Source organism: Phaenicophaeus curvirostris, chromosome 33 (assembly GCF_032191515.1).
Source record: "Phaenicophaeus curvirostris isolate KB17595 chromosome 33, BPBGC_Pcur_1.0, whole genome shotgun sequence".
NCBI classification, from domain to species: Eukaryota; Metazoa; Chordata; class Aves; order Cuculiformes; family Cuculidae; genus Phaenicophaeus; species Phaenicophaeus curvirostris.
The window spans coordinates 2836515-2856579 of NC_091424.1; positions in this window are offsets into that span (position 1 = coordinate 2836515).

Here is a 20065-nt window from a genome sequence, read left to right on the forward strand (position 1 = left end):
GTGTCCTAGAATGTGCAAAAAGGTGTCCCAGAGGGCTATAGAGGGCTCCTGGTGGTCCTAGAAGGGTCTTAGAAGGCCCTAAGTGGGTCCCAGGGGGCTCTAGAGGGTCCCTGGGGGCCCTAGAAGGGTCCTAGAATGCCCTAAGGGGGTCCCAGGGGGCTCTAGAGGGTTCCTCGTGGTCCTAGAAGGGTCCTCGAAGGCTCTAAGGCATCCCAGGGGGCTCTAGACGGTCTCTGGGGACCCTAGAAGAGTTCTAGAACGCCCTAAAGGGGTCCCAGAGAGCTATAGATGGTTTCTCGTGGTCCTAGAAGGGTCCTAGAAGGCCCTAAAATGGTCCCGGGGGCTCTAGAGGGTTCCTTGTGGTCCTAGAAGGGTCCTAGAAAGCCCTAGAAGGGTCCCAGGGGACTCTGGAGGGTTCCTGGTGATTCTAAAAGGGTCCAAGAAAGCCCTAGAAGGGTCCCAGAGGGCTCTAGAGGGTACCCGTGGGTCCTAGGAGGGTCCTAGAAGGCCCTAAAAGGGTCCCAGGGGGCTCTAGAGGGTCCCTGGGGGTACTAGAAGAGTCCTAGAAGGCTCTAAGTGGGTCCTAGGGGGCTCCAGAGGGCTCCTGGTGGTCCTAGAAGGGTCCTAGAAGGCCCTAAAGGGGTCCCAGGGGGCTCTAGACGGACCCTGGCGGCCCTAGAATTGTCCTAGAAGGCCCTAAAGGGGTCCCAGGGGGCTCTAGAGGGTTCCTTGTGGCCCTAGAAGGGTCCTAGAAGGCCCTAAGGGGGTCCCAGCGGGCTCTAGAGGGTTCCTGAGGCTCCTAGAAGGGTTCTAGAAGGCTCAAAGTGTAACCAGGGGGCTCTAGAAGGTCCCTGGGGGCCCTAGAAGGGTACTAGAAGGCACTAAAGAGGACCCAGGGTGCTCTGGAGGGTTCCCCAGGGTCTTACCATGGCCCTAGAAAGCCCTAAGTGGGTCCCAGGGGGCTCTTGAGGGTTCCCTGTGTCCTAGAAGGGTCCTAGAAGGCCCTAAGTGTGTCCCTGGGGGCTCTAGAGGGTCCCTGGGGGCACTAGAATTGTCCTAGAAGGCCCTAAGGGGGTCCCAGAGGGCTCTAGAGGGTTCCTTCTGGTCCTAGAAGGGTCCTACAAGGCTCTAAGTGGTACCACGAGGCTCTAGAGGGTTCCCCAGGGTCTTAAAATGAACCTAGAATGCCCTAAGTGGGTCCCAGGGGGCTCTAGATGGTTTCTCGTGGTCCTAGAAGAGTCCTAGAAGGCCTTAAGCAAGTCTCAGGGGGCTCTAGAGAGTTCCTCGTGGTCCTAGAAGGGTCCTAGAAGGCCCTAAGTGGGTCCCAGAGGGCTCTAGAGGGTTCCTGGTGACCCTAGAACGGTCCTCGAAGGACCTAAGGAGGTCCCAGGGGGCTCTAGAGGGTTTCTCGTGGTCCTAGAAGGGTCCTAGTAGGCTCTAAGAAGTCCCAGGGGGCTCTAGAGTGTCCCTGGGGGCACTAGAAGGGTCCTAGAAGGCGCAAAGAGGGTCCCAGAGGGCTATAGAGGGCTCCTGCTAGTCCTAGAAGGGTCTTAGAAAGCCCTAAGGGGGTCCCAGGGGGCTCTAGAGGGTCCCTGGGGCCCCTAGAAGGGTCCTAGAATGCCCTAAGGGGGTCCCAGGGGGCTCTAGAGGGTTCCTCGTGGTCCTAGAAGGGTCCTCGAAGGCTCTAAGGCATCCCAGGGGGCTCTAGACGGTCTCTGGGGACCCTAGAAGAGTCCTAGAACGCCCTAAAGGGGTCCCAGAGAGCTATAGATGGTTTCTCGTAGTCCTAGAAGTGTCCTAGAAGGCCCTAAAATGGTCCCGGGGGCTCTAGAGGGTTCCTCGTGGTCCTAGAAGGGTCCTAGAAAGCCCTAGAAGGGTCCCAGGGGACTCTGGAGGGTTCCTGGTGATTCTAAAAGGGTCCAAGAAAGGCCTAGAAGGGTCCCAGAGGGCTCTAGAGGGTACCCGTGGGTCCTAGGAGGGTCCTAGAAGGCCCTGAAAGGGTCCCAGCGGGCTCTAGAGGGTCCCTGGGGGTACTAGAAGAGTCCTAGAAGGCCCTAAGTGGGTCCTAGGGGGCTCTAGAGGGCTCCTGGTGGTCCTAGAAGGGTCCTAGAAGGCCCTAAAGGGGTCCCAGGGGGCTCTAGACGGACCCTGGCGGCCCTAGAATTGTCCTAGAAGGCCCTAAAGGGGTCCCAGGGGGCTCTAGAGGGTTCCTTGTGGTCCTAGAAGGGTCCTAGAATGCCCTAAGGGGGTCCCAGGGGGCTCTAGAGGGTCCCTGGGGGCGCTAGAATTGTCCTAGAAGGCCCTAAGGGGGTCCCAGGGGGCTCTAGAGGGTTCCTTCTGGTCCTAGAAGGGTCCTACAAGGCTCTAAGTGGTACCACGAGGCTCTAGAGGGTTCCCCAGGGTCTTAAAATGAACCTAGAATGCCCTAAGTGGGTCCCAGGGGGCTCTAGATGGTTTCTCGTGGTCCTAGAAGAGTCCTAGAAGGCCTAAAGCAAGTCTCAGGGGGCTCTAGAGAGTTCCTCGTGGTCCTAGAAGGGTCCTAGAAGGCCCTAAGTGGGTCCCAGAGGGCTCTAGAGGGTTCCTGGTGACCCTAGAACGGTCCTAGAAGGACCTAAGGAGGTCCCAGGGGGCTCTAGAGGATTTCTCGTGGTCCTAGAAGGGTCCTCGAAGGCTCTAAGGCATCCCAGGGGGCTCTAGACGGTCTCTGGGGACCCTAGAAGAGTTCTAGAACGCCCTAAAGGGGTCCCAGAGAGCTATAGATGGTTTCTCGTGGTCCTAGAAGGGTCCTAGAAGGCCCTAAAATGGTCCCGGGGGCTCTAGAGGGTTCCTTGTGGTCCTAGAAGGGTCCTAGAAAGCCCTAGAAGGGTCCCAGGGGACTCTGGAGGGTTCCTGGTGATTCTAAAAGGGTCCAAGAAAGCCCTAGAAGGGTCCCAGAGGGCTCTAGAGGGTACCCGTGGGTCCTAGGAGGGTCCTAGAAGGCCCTAAAAGGGTCCCAGGGGGCTCTAGAGGGTCCCTGGGGGTACTAGAAGAGTCCTAGAAGGCTCTAAGTGGGTCCTAGGGGGCTCCAGAGGGCTCCTGGTGGTCCTAGAAGGGTCCGAGAAGGCCCTAAAGGGGTCCCAGGGGGCTCTAGACGGACCCTGGCGGCCCTGGAATTGTCCTAGAAGGCCCTAAAGGGGTCCCAGGGGGCTCTAGAGGGTTCCTTGTGGTCCTAGAAGGGTCCTAGAAGGCCCTAAGGGGGTCCCAGCGGGCTCTAGAGGGTTCCTGAGGCTCCTAGAAGGGTTCTAGAAGGCTCAAAGTGTAACCAGGGGGCTCTAGAAGGTCCCTGGGGGCCCTAGAAGGATACTAGAAGGCACTAAAGAGGACCCAGGGTGCTCTGGAGGGTTCCCCAGGGTCTTACCATGGCCCTAGAAAGCCCTAAGGGGGTCCCAGGGGGCTCTTGAGGGTTCCCTGTGTCCTAGAAGGGTCCTAGAAGGCCCTAAGTGTGTCCCAGGGGGCTCTAGAGGGTCCCTGGGGGCACTAGAATTGTCCTAGAAGGCCCTAAGGGGGTCCCAGAGGGCTCTAGAGGGTTCCTTCTGGTCCTAGAAGGGTCCTACAAGGCTCTAAGTGGTACCACGAGGCTCTAGAGGGTTCCCCAGGGTCTTAAAATGAACCTAGAATGCCCTAAGTGGGTCCCAGGGGGCTCTAGATGGTTTCTCGTGGTCCTAGAAGAGTCCTAGAAGGCCTTAAGCAAGTCTCAGGGGGCTCTAGAGAGTTCCTCGTGGTCCTAGAAGGGTCCTAGAAGGCCCTAAGTGGGTCCCAGAGGGCTCTAGAGGGTTCCTGGTGACCCTAGAACGGTCCTCGAAGGACCTAAGGAGGTCCCAGGGGGCTCTAGAGGGTTTCTCGTGGTCCTAGAAGGGTCCTAGTAGGCTCCAAGAAGTCCCAGGGGGCTCTAGAGTGTCCCTGGGGGCACTAGAAGGGTCCTAGAAGGCGCAAAGAGGGTCCCAGAGGGCTATAGAGGGCTCCTGGTGGTCCTAGAAGGGTCTTAGAAAGCCCTAAGGGGGTCCCAGGGGGCTCTAGAGGGTCCCTGGGGCCCCTAGAAGGGTCCTAGAATGCCCTAAGGGGGTCCCAGGGGGCTCTAGAGGGTTCCTCGTGGTCCTAGAAGGGTCCTCGAAGGCTCTAAGGCATCCCAGGGGGCTCTAGACGGTCTCTGGGGACCCTAGAAGAGTCCTAGAACGCCCTAAAGGGGTCCCAGAGAGCTATAGATGGTTTCTCGTAGTCCTAGAATTGTCCTAGAAGGCCCTAAAATGGTCCCGGGGGCTCTAGAGGGTTCCTCGTGGTCCTAGAAGGGTCCTAGAAAGCCCTAGAAGGGTCCCAGGGGACTCTGGAGGGTTCCTGGTGATTCTAAAAGGGTCCAAGAAAGGCCTAGAAGGGTCCCAGAGGGCTCTAGAGGGTACCCGTGGGTCCTAGGAGGGTCCTAGAAGGCCCTGAAAGGGTCCCAGCGGGCTCTAGAGGGTCCCTGGGGGTACTAGAAGAGTCCTAGAAGGCCCTAAGTGGGTCCTAGGGGGCTCTAGAGGGCTCCTGGTGGTCCTAGAAGTGTCCTAGAAGGCCCTAAAGGGGTCCCAGGGGGCTCTAGACGGACCCTGGCGGCCCTAGAATTGTCCTAGAAGGCCCTAAAGGGGTCCCAGGGGGCTCTAGAGGGTTCCTTGTGGTCCTAGAAGGGTCCTAGAATGCCCTAAGGGGGTCCCAGGGGGCTCTAGAGGGTCCCTGGGGGCTCTAGAATTGTCCTAGAAAGCCCTAAGGGGGTCCCAGGGGGCTCTAGAGGGTTCCTTCTGGTCCTAGAAGGGTCCTACAAGGCTCTAAGTGGTACCACGAGGCTCTAGAGGGTTCCCCAGGGTCTTAAAATGAACCTAGAATGCCCTAAGTTGGTCCCAGGGGGCTCTAGATGTTTTCTCGTGGTCCTAGAAGAGTCCTAGAAGGCCTTAAGCAAGTCTCAGGGGGCTCTAGAGAGTTCCTCGTGGTCCTAGAAGGGTCCTAGAAAGCCCTAAGTGGGTCCCAGAGGGCTCTAGAGGGTTCCTGGTGACCCTAGAACGGTCCTAGAAGGACCTAAGGAGGTCCCAGGGGGCTCTAGAGGATTTCTCGTGGTCCTAGAAGGGTCCTAGTAGGCCCTAAAGAGTCCCAGGTGGCTCTAGAGTGTCCCTGGGGGCACTAGAAGGGACCTAGAAGGCGCAAAGATGGTCCCAGAGGGCTATAGAGGGCTCCTGGTGGTCCTAGAAGGGTCTTAGAAAGCCCTAAGGGGGTCCCAGGGGGCTCTAGAGGGTCCCTGGGGGCCCTAGAATGGTCCTAGAATGCCCTAAGGGGGTCCCAGGTGGCTCTAGAGGGTTCCTCGTGGTCCTAGAAGGGTCCTAGAAGGCCCTAAGTGGGTCCCAGAGGGCTCTAGAGGGTTCCTGGTGATCCTAGAAGGGTCCTAGTAGGCCCTAAAGACTCCCAGGGAGCTCTAGAGGGTCTCTGGGGGCACTAGAAGGGTCCTAGAATGTGCAAAAAGGTGTCCCAGAGGGCTATAGAGGGCTCCTGGTGGTCCTAGAAGGGTCTTAGAAGGCCCTAAGTGGGTCCCAGGGGGCTCTAGAGGGTCCCTGGGGGCCCTAGAAGGGTCCTAGAATGCCCTAAGGGGGTCCCAGGGGGCTCTAGAGGGTTCCTCGTGGTCCTAGAAGGGTCCTCGAAGGCTCTAAGGCATCCCAGGGGTCTCTAGACGGTCTCTGGGGACCCTAGAAGAGTCCTAGAACGCCCTAAATGGGTCCCAGAGAGCTATAGATGGTTTCTCGTGGTCCTAGAAGGGTCCTAGAAGGCCCTAAAATGGTCCCGGGGTCTCTAGAGGGTTCCTCGTGGTCCTAGAAGGGTCCTAGAAAGCCCTAGAAGGGTCCCAGGGGACTCTGGAGGGTTCCTGGTGATTCTAAAAGGGTCCAAGAAAGGCCTAGAAGGGTCCCAGAGGGCTCTAGAGGGTACCCGTGGGTCCTAGGAGGGTCCTAGAAGGCCCTAAAAGGGTCCCAGCGGGCTCTAGAGGGTCCCTGGGGGTACTAGAAGAGTCCTAGAAGGCCCTAAGTGAGTCCTAGGGGGCTCTAGAGGGCTCCTGGTGGTCCTAGAAGGGTCCTAGAAGGCCCTAAAGGGGTCCCGGGGGCTCTAGACGGACCCTGGCGGCCCTAGAATTGTCCTAGAAGGCCCTAAAGGGGTCCCAGCGGGCTCTAGAGGGTTCCTTGTGGTCCTAGAAGGGTCCTAGAAGGCCCTAAGGGGGTCCCAGCGGGCTCTAGAGGGTTCCTGAGGCTCCTAGAAGGGTTCTAGAAGGCTCAAAGGGTAACCAGGGGGCTCTAGAAGGTCCCTGGGGGCCCTAGAAGGGTACTAGAAGGCACTAAAGAGGACCCAGGGTGCTCTGGAGGGTTCCCCAGGGTCTTACCATGGCCCTAGAAAGCCCTAAGTGGGTCCCAGGGGGCTCTTGAGGGTTCCCTGTGTCCTAGAAGGGTTTTAGAAGGCCCTAAGGTGGTTCCAGGGGGCTCTAGAGGGATCCTGGTGGTCCTAGAAGGGTCCTAGAAGGCCCTAAAATGGTCCCAGGGGGCTCTAGAGGGTTCCTCGTGGTCCTAGAAGGGTCTTAGAAGGCCCTAAATGCTTCCCAGTGAGCTCTAGAGGGATGCTGGTGGTGTTTGAAGTGTCCTAGAAGGACCTTAGTGGGTCCCATGGGGCTCTAGAGGGATTCAGGGACTCCTAGAAGGGTCCTAGAAGGCTCTAAGGAGTCCCAGGGGGCTCTGGATGGTTTCTCGTGGTCCTAGAAGGGTCCTAGAAGGTCCTAAGTGGGTCCCAGATGGCTCTAGAGGGTTCCTGGTGATCCTAGAAGGGTCCTAGAAGGCCCTAAGGGAGTCCCTGGGGGCTCTAGAGGGTTTCTCGTGGTCCTAGAAGGGTCCTAGAAGGCCTTAAGGAGTCCTAGGGGACTCTAGAGTGTTCCCTGGGGTCTTACAATGGTCCTAGTAGGCCCTAAGCGGGTCCCAGACGACTCTAGGGGGTTCCCTGGGGTCATACAATTGTCCTAGAAGGTCCTAAGTGGTCTCAGGGCGTTCTAGATGGTTCCTCGTGGTCGTAGAAGACACCTAGCAGGCCCTAAGGGGGTCCCAGGGGGCTTTAGAGTGTCCCTGGTGGCCCTAGAAGGGTCCTAGAAGGACCTAAAGGGGTCCCAGGGGGCTCTAGAGGGTCCCTGGGGGCACTAGAATGGTCCTAGAAGGCCCTAAGGGGGTCCCAGAGGGCTCTAGAGTGTCCCTGGTGGTCCTAGAAGGGCCCAAGAAGGGCCTAAAGAGGTCCCAGGGAGCTCTAGAGGGTTCCCCGGGGTCTTACAATGATCCTAGAAGGCCGTAAGGGGTTCCCAGGGAGCTCTAGATGGTTTCTCGTGGTCCTAGAAGGGTCCTAGAAGGCCCTAAGGGAGTCCCTTGGGGCTCTAGAGCGTTTCTTGTGGTCCTAGAAGGGTCTTAGAAGGCCATAAAGGGGTCCCAGGGGGCTCTAGAGGGTTCCTGGGAGCACTAGAAGGGTCCTAGAAGGCTTTAAGGGGGTCCCAGAGGGCTTTAGAAGGTTCCTGGTGGTCCTAGAAGGGTCCTAGAAGGGTCTAAGTGGGTCCCAGAGGGTTCTAGAAGGTTCCTGGGGCTCCTAGAAGTGTCCTAGAATGCTCTAAGGGGTCCCACGGGGCTCTAGAGTGTCCCTGGGGGCACTAGAATTGTCCTAGAAGGCCCTAAATGGGTCACAGGGGGGCCTAGAGGGTCCCTGGGGGCACTAAAAGTCTCCTAGAAGGCACAAAATGTGTCACAGAGGGCTCTAGAGGGTTCCTTGTGGTCCTAGAAGGGTCCTAGAAGGCCCTAAGGGGACCCCAGGGAGATCCAGAGGGTTCCTCGTGGTCCTAGAAGGGTCCTAGAAAGCCCTAGAAGGGTCCCAGGGGACACTGGAGGGTTCCTGGTGATTCTAAAAGGGTCCTAGAAAGCCCTAGAAGGGTCCCAGGGGACTCTGGAGGGTTCCTGGTGATTCTAAAAGGGTCCAAGAAAGGCCTAGAAGGGTCCCAGAGGGCTCTAGAGGGTACCCGTGGGTCCTAGGAGGGTCCTAGAAGGCCCTAAAAGGGTCCCAGGTGGCTCTAGAGAGTCCCTGGGGGTACTAGAAGAGTCCTAGAAGGCCCTAAGTGGGTCCTAGGGGGCTCTAGAGGGTTCCTGGTGGTCCTAGAAGGCCCTAAAGGGGTCCCAGGGGGCTCTAGACGGACCCTGGCGGCCCTAGAATTGTCCTAGAAGGCCCTAAAGGGGTCCCAGGGGGCTCTAGAGGGTTCCTTGTGGTCCTAGAAGGGTCCTAGAAGGCCCTAAGGGGGTCCCAGCGGGCTCTAGAGGGTTCCTGGGGCTCCTAGAAGGGTTCTAGAAGGCTCAAAGGGTAACCAGGGGGCTCTAGAAGGTCTCTGGGGGCCCTAGAAGGGTACTAGAAGGCACTAAAGAGGACCCAGGGTGCTCTGGAGGGTTCCCCAGGGTCTTACCATGGCCCTAGAAAGCCCTAAGGGGGTCCCAGGGGGCTCTTGAGGGTTCCCTGTGTCCTAGAAGGGTCCTAGAAGGCCCTAAGTGTGTCCCAGGGGGCTCTAGAGGGTCCCTGGGGGCGCTAGAATTGTCCTAGAAGGCCCTAAGGGGGTCCCGGGGGGCTCTAGAGGGTTCCTTCTGGTCCTAGAAGAGTTCTACAAGGCTCTAAGTGGTACCACGAGGCTCTAGAGGGTTCCCCAGGGTCTTAAAATGAACCTAGAATGCCCTAAGTGGGTCCCAGGGGGCTCTAGATGGTTTCTCGTGGTCCTAGAAGAGTCTTAGAAGGCCTTAAGCAAGTCCCAGGGGGCTCTAGAGAGTTCCTCGTGGTCCTAGAAGGGTCCTAGAAGGCCCTAAGTGGGTCCCAGAGGGCTCTAGAGGGTTCCTGGTGACCCTAGAACGGTCCTAGAAGGACCTAAGGAGGTCCCAGGGGGCTCTAGAGGGTTTCTCGTGGTCCTAGAAGGGTCCTAGTAGGCCCTAAGGAGTCCCAGGGGGCTCTAGAGTGTCCCTGGGGGCACTAGAAGGGTCCTAGAAGGCGCAAAGAGGGTCCCAGAGGGCTCTAGAGGGCTCCTGGTGGTCCTAGAAGGGTCTTAGAAAGCCCTAAGGGGGTCCCAGGGGGCTCTAGAGGGTCCCTGGGGGCCCTAGAAGGGTCCTAGAATGCCCTAAGGGGGTCCCAGGGGGCTCTAGAGGGTTCCTCGTGGTCCTAGAAGGGTCCTAGAAGGCCCTAAGTGGGTCCCAGAGGGCTCTAGAGGGTTCCTGGTGATCCTAGAAGGGTCCTAGTAGGCCCTAAAGACTCCCAGGGAGCTCTAGAGGGTCTCTGGGGGCACTAGAAGTGTCCTAGAATGTGCAAAAGGGTGTCCCAGAGGGCTATAGAGGGCTCCTGGTGGTCCTAGAAGGGTCTTAGAAGGCCCTAAGTGGGTCCCAGGGGGCTCTAGAGGGTCCCTGGGGGCCCTAGAAGGGTCCTAGAATGCCCTAAGGGGGTCCCAGGGGGCTCTAGAGGGTTCCTCGTGGTCCTAGAAAGGTCCTCGAAGGCTCTAAGGCATCCCAGGGGGCTCTAGACGGTCTCTGGGGACCCTAGAAGAGTCCTAGAACGCCCTAAAGGGGTCCCAGAGAGCTATAGATGGTTTCTCGTGGTCCTAGAAGGGTCCTAGAAGGCCCTAGAAGGGTCCCGGGGGCTCTAGAGGGTTCCTGGTGATTCTAAAAGGGTCCAAGAAAGGCCTAGAAGGGTCCCAGAGGGCTCTAGAGGGTACCCGTGGGTCCTAGGAGGGTCCTAGAAGGCCCTAAAAGGGTCCCAGGGGGCTCTAGAGTGTCCCTGGGGGTACTAGAAGAGTCCTAGAAGGCCCTAAGTGGGTCCTAGGGGGCTCTAGAGGGCTCCTGGTGGTCCTAGAAGGGTCCTAGAAGGCCCTAAAGGGGTCCCAGGGGGCTCTAGACAGACCCTGGTGGCCCTAGAATTGTCCTAGAAGGCCCTAAAGGGGTTACAGGGGGCTCTAGAGGGTTCCTTGTGGTCCTAGAAGGGTCCTAGAAGGCCTTAAGCAAGTCCCAGGGGGCTCTACAGAGTTCCTCGTGGTCCTAGAAGGGTCCTAGAAGGCCCTAAGTGGGTCCCAGAGGGCTCTAGAGGGTTCCTGGTGACCCTAGAACGGTCCTAGAAGGACCTAAGGAGGTCCCAGGGGGCTCTAGAGGGTTTCTCGTGGTCCTAGAAGGGTCCTAGTAGGCCCTAAGAAGTCCCAGGGGGCTCTAGAGTGTCCCTGGGGGCACTAGAAGGGTCCTAGAAGGCGCAAAGAGGGTCCCAGAGGGCTCTAGAGGGCTCCTGGTGGTCCTAGAAGGGTCTTAGAAAGCCCTAAGGGGGTCCCAGGGGGCTCTAGAGGGTCCCTGGGGGCCCTAGAAGGGTCCAAGAATGCCCTAAGGGGTTCCCAGGGGGCTCTAGAGGGTTCCTCGTGGTCCTAGAAGGGTCCTAGTAGGCCCTAAAGAGTCCCAGGGGGCTCTAGAGTGTCCCTGGGGGCACTAGAAGGGTTCTAGAAGGCGCAAAGAGGGTCCCAGAGGGCTATAGAGGGCTCCTGGTGGTCCTAGAAGGGTCTTAGAAGGCCCTAAGTGGGTCCCAGAGGGCTCTAGAGGGTCCCTGGGGGCCCTAGAAGGGTCCTAGAATGCCCTAAGGGGGTCCCAGGGGGCTCTAGAGGGTTCCTCGTGGTCCTAGAAGGGTCCTCGAAGGCTCTAAGGCATCCCAGGGGGCTCTAGACGGTCTCTGGGGACCCTAGAAGAGTCCTAGAACGCCCTAAAGGGGTCCCAGAGAGCTATAGATGGTTTCTCGTGGTCCTAGAAGGGTCCTAGAAGGCCCTAGAAGGGTCCCGGGGGCTCTAGAGGGTTCCTGGTGATTCTAAAAGGGTCCAAGAAAGGCCTAGAAGGGTCCCAGAGGGCTCTAGAGGGTACCCGTGGGTCCTAGGAGGGTCCTAGAAGGCCCTAAAAGGGTCCCAGCGGGCTCTAGAGGGTCCCTGGGGGTACTAGAAGAGTCCTAGAAGGCCCTAAGTGTGTCCTAGGGGGCTCTAGAGGGCTCCTGGTGGTCCTAGAAGGGTCCTAGAAGGCCCTAAAGGGGTCCCAGGGGGCTCTAGACGGACAATGGCGGCCCTAGAATTGTCCTAGAAGGCCCTAAAGGGGTCCCAGGGGGCTCTAGAGGGTTCCTTGTGGTCCTAGAAGGGTCCTAGAAGGCCCTAAGTGGGTCCCAGCAGGCTCTAGAGGGTTCCTGGGGCTCCTAGAAGGGTTCTAGAAGGCTCAAAGGGTAACCAGGGGGCTCTAGAAGGTCCCTGGGGGCCCTAGAAGGGTACTAGAAGGCACTAAAGAGGACCCAGGGTGCTCTGGAGGGTTCCCCAGGGTCTTACCATGGCCCTAGAAAGCCCTAAGTGGGTCCCAGGGGGCTCTTGAGGGTTCCCTGTGTCCTAGAAGGGTCCTAGAAGGCCCTAAGTGTGTCCCAGGGGGCTCTAGAGGGTCCCTGGGGGCGCTAGAATTGTCCTAGAAGGCCCTAAGGGGGTCCCAGAGGGCTCTAGAGGGTTCCTTCTGGTCCTAGAAGGGTCCTACAAGGCTCTAAGTGGTACCACGAGGCTCTAGAGGGTTCCCCAGGGTCTTAAAATGAACCTAGAATGCCCTAAGTGGGTCCCAGGGGGCTCTAGATGGTTTCTCGTGGTCCTAGAAGAGTCCTAGAAGGCCTTAAGCAAGTCTCAGGGGGCTCTAGAGAGTTCCTCGTGGTCCTAGAAGGGTCCTAGAAGGCCCTAAGTGGGTCCCAGAGGGCTCTAGAGGGTTCCTGGTGACCCTAGAACGGTCCTCGAAGGACCTAAGGAGGTCCCAGGGGGCTCTAGAGGGTTTCTCGTGGTCCTAGAAGGGTCCTAGTAGGCTCTAAGGAGTCCCAGGGGGCTCTAGAGTGTCCCTGGGGGCACTAGAAGGGTCCTAGAATGTGCAAAAAGTTGTCCCAGAGGGCTATAGAGGGCTCCTGGTGGTCCTAGAAGGGTCTTAGAAAGCCCTAAGTGGGTCCCAGGGGGCTCTAGAGGGTCCCAGGGGGCCCTAGAAGGGTCCTAGAATGCCCTAAGGGGGTCCCAGGGGGCTCTAGAGGGTTCCTCGTGGTCCTAGAAGGGTCCTCGAAGGCTCTAAGGCATCCCAGGGGGCTCTAGACGGTCTCTGGGGACCCTAGAAGAGTCCTAGAACGCCCTAAAGGGGTCCCAGAGAGCTATAGATGGTTTCTCGTGGTCCTAGAAGGGTCCTAGAACGCCCTAAAATGGTCCCGGGGGCTCTAGAGGGTTCCTCGTGGTCCTAGAAGGGTCCTAGAAAGCCCTAGAAGGGTCCCAGGGGACTCTGGAGGGTTCCTGGTGATTCTAAAAGGGTCCAAGAAAGGCCTAGAAGGGTCCCAGAGGGCTCTAGAGGGTACCCGTGGGTCCTAGGAGGGTCCTAGAAGGCCCTAAAAGGGTCCCAGGTGGCTCTAGAGGGTCCCTGGGGGTACTAGAAGAGTCCTAGAAGGCCCTAAGTGGGTCCTAGGGGGCTCTAGAGGGCTCCTGGTGGTCCTAGAAGGGTCCTAGAAGGTCCTAAAGGGGTCCCAGGGGGCTCTAGACGGACCCTGGCGGCCCTAGAATTGTCCTAGAAGGCCCTAAAGGGGTCCCAGGGGGCTCTAGAGGGTTCCTGGGGCTCCTAGAAGGGTTCTAGAAGGCTCAAAGGGTAACCAGGGGGCTCTAGAAGGTCCCTGGGGGCCCTAGAAGGGTACTAGAAGGCACTAAAGAGGACCCAGGGTGCTCTGGAGGGTTCCCCAGGGTCTTACCATGGCCCTAGAAAGCCCTAAGGGGGTCCCAGGGGGCTCTTGAGGGTTCCCTGTGTCCTAGAAGGGTCCTAGAAGGCCCTAAGTGTGTCCCAGGGGGCTCTAGAGGGTCCCTGGGGGCGCTAGAATTGTCCTAGAAGGCCCTAAGGGGGTCCCAGGGGGCTCTAGAGGGTTCCTTCTGGTCCTAGAAGGGTCCTACAAGGCTCTAAGTGGTACCACGAGGCTCTAGAGGGTTCCCCAGGGTCTTAAAATGAACCTAGAATGCCCTAAGTGGGTCCCAGGGGGCTCTAGATGGTTTCTCGTGGTCCTAGAAGAGTCCTAGAAGGCCTTAAGCAAGTCTCAGGGGACTCTAGAGAGTTCCTCGTGGTCCTAGAAGGGTCCTAGAAGGCCCTAAGTGGGTCCCAGAGGGCTCTAGAGGGTTCCTGGTGACCCTAGAACGGTCCTCGAAGGACCTAAGGAGGTCCCAGGGGGCTCTAGAGGGTTTCTCGTGGTCCTAGAAGGGTCCTAGTAGGCTCTAAGAAGTCCCAGGGGGCTCTAGAGTGTCCCTGGGGGCACTAGAAGGGTCCTAGAAGGCGCAAAGAGGGTCCCAGAGGGCTATAGAGGGCTCCTGGTGGTCCTAGAAGGGTCTTAGAAAGCACTAAGGGGGTCCCAGGGGGCTCTAGAGGGTCCCTGGGGGCCTTAGAAGGGTCCTAGAATGCCCTAAGGGGGTCCCAGGGGGCTCTAGAGGGTTCCTCGTGGTCCTAGAAGGGTCCTCGAAGGCTCTAAGGCATCCCAGGGGGCTCTAGACGGTCTCTGGGGACCCTAGAAGAGTCCTAGAATGCCCTAAAAACTCCCAGGGAGCTCTAGAGGGTCTCTGGGGGCACTAGAAGTGTCCTAGAATGTGCAAAAAGGTGTCCCAGAGGGCTCTAGAGGGCTCCTGGTGGTCCTAGAAGGGTCTTAGAAGGCCCTAAGTGGGTCCCAGGGGGCTCTAGAGGGTCCCTGGGGGCCCTAGAAGGGTCCTAGAATGCCCTAAGGGGGTCCCAGGGGGCTCTAGAGGGTTCCTCCTGGTCCTAGAAAGGTCCTCGAAGGCTCTAAGGCATCCCAGGGGGCTCTAGACGGTCTCTGGGGACCCTAGAAGAGTCCTAGAACGCCCTAAAGGGGTCCCAGAGAGCTATAGATGGTTTCTCGTGGTCCTAGAAGGGTCCTAGAAGGCCCTAGATGGGTCCCGGGGGCTCTAGAGGGTTCCTGGTGATTCTAAAAGGGTCCAAGAAAGGCTAGAAGGGTCCCAGAGGGCTCTAGAGGGTACCCGTGGGTCCTAGGAGGGTCCTAGAAGGCCCTAAAAGGGTCCCAGGGGGCTCTAGAGGGTCCCTGGGGGTACTAGAAGAGTCCTAGAAGGCCCTAAGTGGGTCCTAGGGGGCTCTAGAGGGCTCCTGGTGGTCCTAGAAGGGTCCTAGAAGGTCCTAAAGGGGTCCCAGGGGGCTCTAGACAGACCCTGGTGGCCCTAGAATTGTCCTAGAAGGCCCTAAAGGGGTCCCAGGGGGCTCTAGAGGGTTCCTTGTGGTCCTAGAAGGGTCCTAGAAGGCCTTAAGCAAGTCCCAGGGGGCTCTAGAGAGTTCCTCGTGGTCCTAGAAGGGTCCTAGAAGGCCCTAAGTGGGTCCCAGAGGGATCTAGAGGGTTCCTGGTGACCCTAGAACGGTCCTAGAAGGACTTAAGGAGGTCCCAGGGGGCTCTAGAGGGTTTCTCGTGGTCCTAGAAGGGTCCTAGTAGGCCCTAAGAAGTCCCAGGGGGCTCTAGATTGTCCCTGGGGGCACTAGAAGGGTCCTAGAAGGCGCAAAGAGGGTCCCAGAGGGCTATAGAGGGCTCCTGGTGGTCCTAGAAGGGTCTTAGAAAGCCCTAAGTGGGTCCCAGGGGGCTCTAGAGGGTCCCTGGGGGCCCTAGAAGGGGTCCTAGAATGCCCTAAGGGGGTCCCAGGGGGCTCTAGAGGGTTCCTCGTGGTCCTAGAAGGGTCCTCGAAGGCTCTAAGGCATCCCAGGGGGCTCTAGACGGTCTCTGGGGACCCTAGAAGAGTCCTAGAACGCCCTAAAGGGGTCCCAGAGAGCTATAGATGGTTTCTCATGGTCCTAGAAGGGTCCTAGAAGGCCCTAGAAGGGTCCCGGGGGCTCTAGAGGGTTCCTGGTGATTCTAAAAGGGTCCAAGAAAGGCCTAGAAGGGTCCCAGAGGGCTCTAGAGGGTACCCGTGGGTCCTAGGAGGGTCCTAGAAGGCCCTAAAAGGGTCCCAGCGGGCTCTAGAGGGTCCCTGGGGGTACTAGAAGAGTCCTAGAAGGCCCTAAGTGGGTCCTAGGGGGCTCTAGAGGGCTCCTGGTGGTCCTAGAAGGGTCCTAGAAGGCCCTAAAGGGGTCCCAGGGGGCTCTAGACGGACAATGGCGGCCCTAGAATTGTCCTAGAAGGCCCTAAAGGGGTCCCAGGGGGCTCTAGAGGGTTCCTTGTGGTCCTAGAAGGGTCCTAGAAGGCCCTAAGGGGGTCCCAGCAGGCTCTAGAGGGTTCCTGGGGCTCCTAGAAGGGTTCTAGAAGGCTCAAAGGGTAACCAGGGGGCTCTAGAAGGTCCCTGGGGGCCCTAGAAGGGTACTAGAAGGCACTAAAGAGGACCCAGGGTGCTCTGGAGGGCTCCCCAGGGTCTTACCATGGCCCTAGAAAGCCCTAAGTGGGTCCCAGGGGGCTCTTGAGGGTTCCCTGTGTCCTAGAAGGGTCCTAGAAGGCCCTAAGTGTGTCCCAGGGGGCTCTAGAGGGTCCCTGGGGGCGCTAGAATTGTCCTAGAAAGCCCTAAGGGGGTCCCAGAGGGCTCTAGAGGGTTCCTTCTGGTCCTAGAAGGGTCCTACAAGGCTCTAAGTGGTACCACGAGGCTCTAGAGGGTTCCCCAGGGTCTTAAAATGAACCTAGAATGCCCTAAGTGGGTCCCAGGGGGCTCTAGATGGTTTCTCGTGGTCCTAGAAGAGTCCTAGAAGGCCTTAAGCAAGTCTCAGGGGGCTCTAGAGAGTTCCTCGTGGTCCTAGAAGGGTCCTAGAAGGCCCTAAGTGGGTCCCAGAGGGCTCTAGAGGGTTCCTGGTGACCCTAGAACGGTCCTCGAAGGACCTAAGAAGGTCCCAGGGGGCTCTAGAGGGTTTCTCGTGGTCCTAGAAGGGTCCTAGTAGGCTCTAAGGAGTCCCAGGGGGCTCTAGAGTGTCCCTGGGGGCACTAGAAGGGTCCTAGAATGTGCAAAAAGTTGTCCCAGAGGGCTATAGAGGGCTCCTGGTGGTCCTAGAAGGGTCTTAGAAAGCCCTAAGTGGGTCCCAGGGGGCTCTAGAGGGTCCCTGGGGGCACTAGAAGGGTCCTAGAATGCCCTAAGGGGGTCCCAGGGGGCTCTAGAGGGTTCCTCGTGGTCCTAGAAGGGTCCTCGAAGGCTCTAAGGCATCCCAGGGGGCTCTAGACGGTCTCTGGGGACCCTAGAAGAGTCCTAGAACGCCCTAAAGGGGTCCCAGAGAGCTATAGATGGTTTCTCGTGGTCCTAGAAGGGTCCTAGAAGGCCCTAAAATGGTCCCGGGGGCTCTAGAGGGTTCCTCGTGGTCCTAGAAGGGTCCTAGAAAGCCCTAGAAGGGTCCCAGGGGACTCTGGAGGGTTCCTGGTGATTCTAAAAGGGTCCAAGAAAGGCCTAGAAGGGTCCCAGAGGGCTCTAGAGGGTACCCGTGGGTCCTAGGAGGGTCCTAGAAGGCCCTAAAAGGGTCCCAGGGGGCTCTAGAGGGTCCCTGGGGGTACTAGAAGAGTCCTAGAAGGCCCTAAGTGGGTCCTAGGGGGCTCTAGAGGGCTCCTGGTGGTCCTAGAAGGGTCCTAGAAGGCCCTAAAGGGGTCCCAGGGGGCTCTAGACGGACCCTGGCGGCCCTAGAATTGTCCTAGAAGGCCCTAAAGGGGTCCCAGGGGGCTCTAGAGGGTTCCTTGTGGTCCTAGAAGGGTCCTAGAAGGCCCTAAGTGGGTCCAAGCGGGCTCTAGAGGGTTCCTGGGCTCCTAGAAGGGTTCTAGAAGGCTCAAAGTGTAACCAGGGGGCTCTAGAAGGTCCCTGGGGGCCCTAGAAGGGTACTAGAAGGCACTAAAGAGGACCCAGGGTGCTCTGGAGGGTTCCCCAGGGTCTTACCATGGCCCTAGAAAGCCCTAAGGGGGTCCCAGGGGGCTCTTGAGGGTTCCCTGTGTCCTAGAAGGGTCCTAGAAGGCCCTAAGTGTGTCCCAGGGGGCTCTAGAGGGTCCCTGGGGGCGCTAGAATTGTCCTAGAAGGCCCTAAGGGGGTCCCAGGGGGCTCTAGAGGGTTCCTTCTGGTCCTAGAAGGGTCCTACAAGGCTCTAAGTGGTACCACGAGGCTCTAGAGGGTTCCCCAGGGTCTTAAAATGAACCTAGAATGCCCTAAGTGGGTCCCAGGGGGCTCTAGATGGTTTCTCGTGGTCCTAGAAGAGTCCTAGAAGGCCTTAAGAAAGTCTCAGGGGGCTCTAGAGAGTTCCTCGTGGTCCTAGAAGGGTCCTAGAAGGCCCTAAGTGGGTCCCAGAGGGCTCTAGAGGGTTCCTGGTGACCCTAGAACGGTCCTCGAAGGACCTAAGGAGGTCCCAGGGGGCTCTAGAGGGTTTCTCGTGGTCCTAGAAGGGTCCTAGTAGGCTCTAAGAAGTCCCAGGGGGCTCTAGAGTGTCCCTGGGGGCACTAGAAGGGTCCTAGAAGGCGCAAAGAGGGTCCCAGAGGGCTATAGAGGGCTCCTGGTGGTCCTAGAAGGGTGTTAGAAAGCACTAAGGGGGTCCCAGGGGGCTCTAGAGGGTCCCTGGGGGCCCTAGAAGGGTCCTAGAATGCCCTAAGGGGGTCCCAGGGGGCTCTAGAGGGTTCCTCGTGGTCCTAGAAGGGTCCTCGAAGGCTCTAAGGCATCCCAGGGGGCTCTAGACGGTCTCTGGGGACCCTAGAAGAGTCCTAGAACGCCCTAAAGGGGTCCCAGAGAGCTAGAGATAGTTTCTCGTAGTCCTAGAAGTGTCCTAGAAGGCCCTAAAATGGTCCCGGGGGCTCTAGAGGGTTCCTCGTAGTCCTAGAACGGTCCTAGAAAGCCCTAGAAGTGTCCCAGGGGACTCTGGAGGGTTCCTGGTGATTCTAAAAGGGTCCAAGAAAGGCCTAGAAGGGTCCCAGAGGGCTCTAGAGGGTACCCGTGGGTTTTAGGAGGGTCCTAGAAGGCCCTAAAAGGGTCCCAGGGGGCTCTAGAGGGTCCCTGGGGGTACTAGAAGAGTCCTAGAAGGCCCTAAGTGGGTCCTAGGGGGCTCTAGAGGGCTCCTGGTGGTCCTAGAAGGGTCCTAGAAGGCCCTAAAGGGGTCCCAGGGGGCTCTAGAGGGACCCTGGCGGCCCTAGAATTGTCCTAGAAGGCCCTAAGTGGGTCCCAGGGGGCTCTAGAGGGTTCCTTGTGGTCCTAGAAGGGTCCTAGAAGGCCCTAAGGGGGTCCCAGCGGGCTCTAGAGGGTTCCTGGGGCTCCTAGAAGGGTTCTAGAAGGCTCAAAGGGTAACCAGGGGGCTCTAGAAGGTCCCTGGGGGCTCTAGAAGGGTACTAGAAGGCACTAAAGAGGACCCAGGGTGCTCTGGAGGGTTCCCCAGGGTCTTACCATGGCCCTAGAAAGCCCTAAGGGGGTCCCAGGGGGCTCTTGAGGGTTCCCTGTGTCCTAGAAGGGTCCTAGAAGGCCCTAAGTGTGTCCCAGGGGGCTCTAGAGGGTCCCTGGGGGCGCTAGAATTGTCCTAGAAGGCCCTAAGGGGGTCCCAGGGGGCTCTAGAGGGTTCCTTCTGGTCCTAGAAGGGTCCTACAAGGCTCTAAGTGGTACCACAAGGCTCTAGAGGGTTCCCCAGGGTCTTAAAATGAACCTAGAATGCCCTAAGTGGGTCCCAGGGGGCTCTAGAGGGTTCCTGGTGACCCTAGAACGGTCCTAGAAGGACCTAAGGAGGTCCCAGGGGGCTCTAGAGGATTTCTCGTGGTCCTAGAAGGGTCCTAGTAGGCCCTAAAGAGTCCCAGGTGGCTCTAGAGTGTCCCTGGGGGCACTAGAAGGGTCCTAGAAGGCGCAAAGAGGGTCCCAGAGGGCTATAGAGGGCTCCTGGTGGTCCTAGAAGGGTCTTAGAAAGCCCTAAGGGGGTCCCAGGGGGCTCTAGAGGGTCCCTGGGGGCCCTAGAAGGGTCCTAGAATGCCCTAAGGGGGTCCCAGGGGGCTCTAGAGGGTTCCTCGTGGTCCTAGAAGGGTCCTAGAAGGCCCTAAGTGGGTCCCAGAGGGCTCTAGAGGGTTCCTGGTGATCCTAGAAGGGTCCTAGTAGGCCCTAAAGACTCCCAGGGAGCTCTAGAGGGTCTCTGGGGGCACTAGAAGTGTCCTAGAATGTGCAAAAAGGTGTCCCAGAGGGCTATAGAGGGCTCCTGGTGGTCCTAGAAGGGTCTTAGAAAGCCCTAAGTGGGTCCCAGGGGGCTCTAGAGGGTCCCTGGGGGCCCTAGAAGGGTCCTAGAATGCCCTAAGGGGGTCCCAGGGGGCTCTAGAGGGTTCCTCGTGGTCCTAGAAGGGTCCTCGAAGGCTCTAAGGCATCCCAGGGGGCTCTAGACGGTCTCTGGGGACCCTAGAAGAGTCCTAGAACGCCCTAAAGGGGTCCCAGAGAGCTATAGATGGTTTCTCGTGGTCCTAGAAGGGTCCTAGAAGGCCCTAGAAGGGTCCCGGGGGCTCTAGAGGGTTCCTGGTGATTCTAAAAGGGTCCAAGAAAGGCCTAGAAGGGTCCCAGAGGGCTCTAGAGGGTACCCGTGGGTCCTAGGAGGGTCCTAGAAGGCCCTAAAAGGGTCCCAGCGGGCTCTAGAGGGTCCCTGGGGGTACTAGAAGAGTCCTAGAAGGCCCTAAGTGGGTCCTAGGGGGCTCTAGAGGGCTCCTGGTGGTCCTAGAAGGGTCCTAGAAGGCCCTAAAGGGGTCCCAGGGGGCTCTAGACGGACAATGGCGGCCCTAGAATTGTCCTAGAAGGCCCTAAAGGGGTCCCAGGGGGCTCTAGAGGGTTCCTTGTGGTCCTAGAAGGGTCCTAGAAGGCCCTAAGGCGGTCCCAGCAGGCTCTAGAGGGTTCCTGGGGCTCCTAGAAGGGTTCTAGAAGGCTCAAAGGGTAACCAGGGGGCTCTAGAAGGTCCCTGGGGGTCCTAGAAGGGTACTAGAAGGCACTAAAGAGGACCCAGGGTGCTCTGGAGGGTTCCCCAGGGTCTTA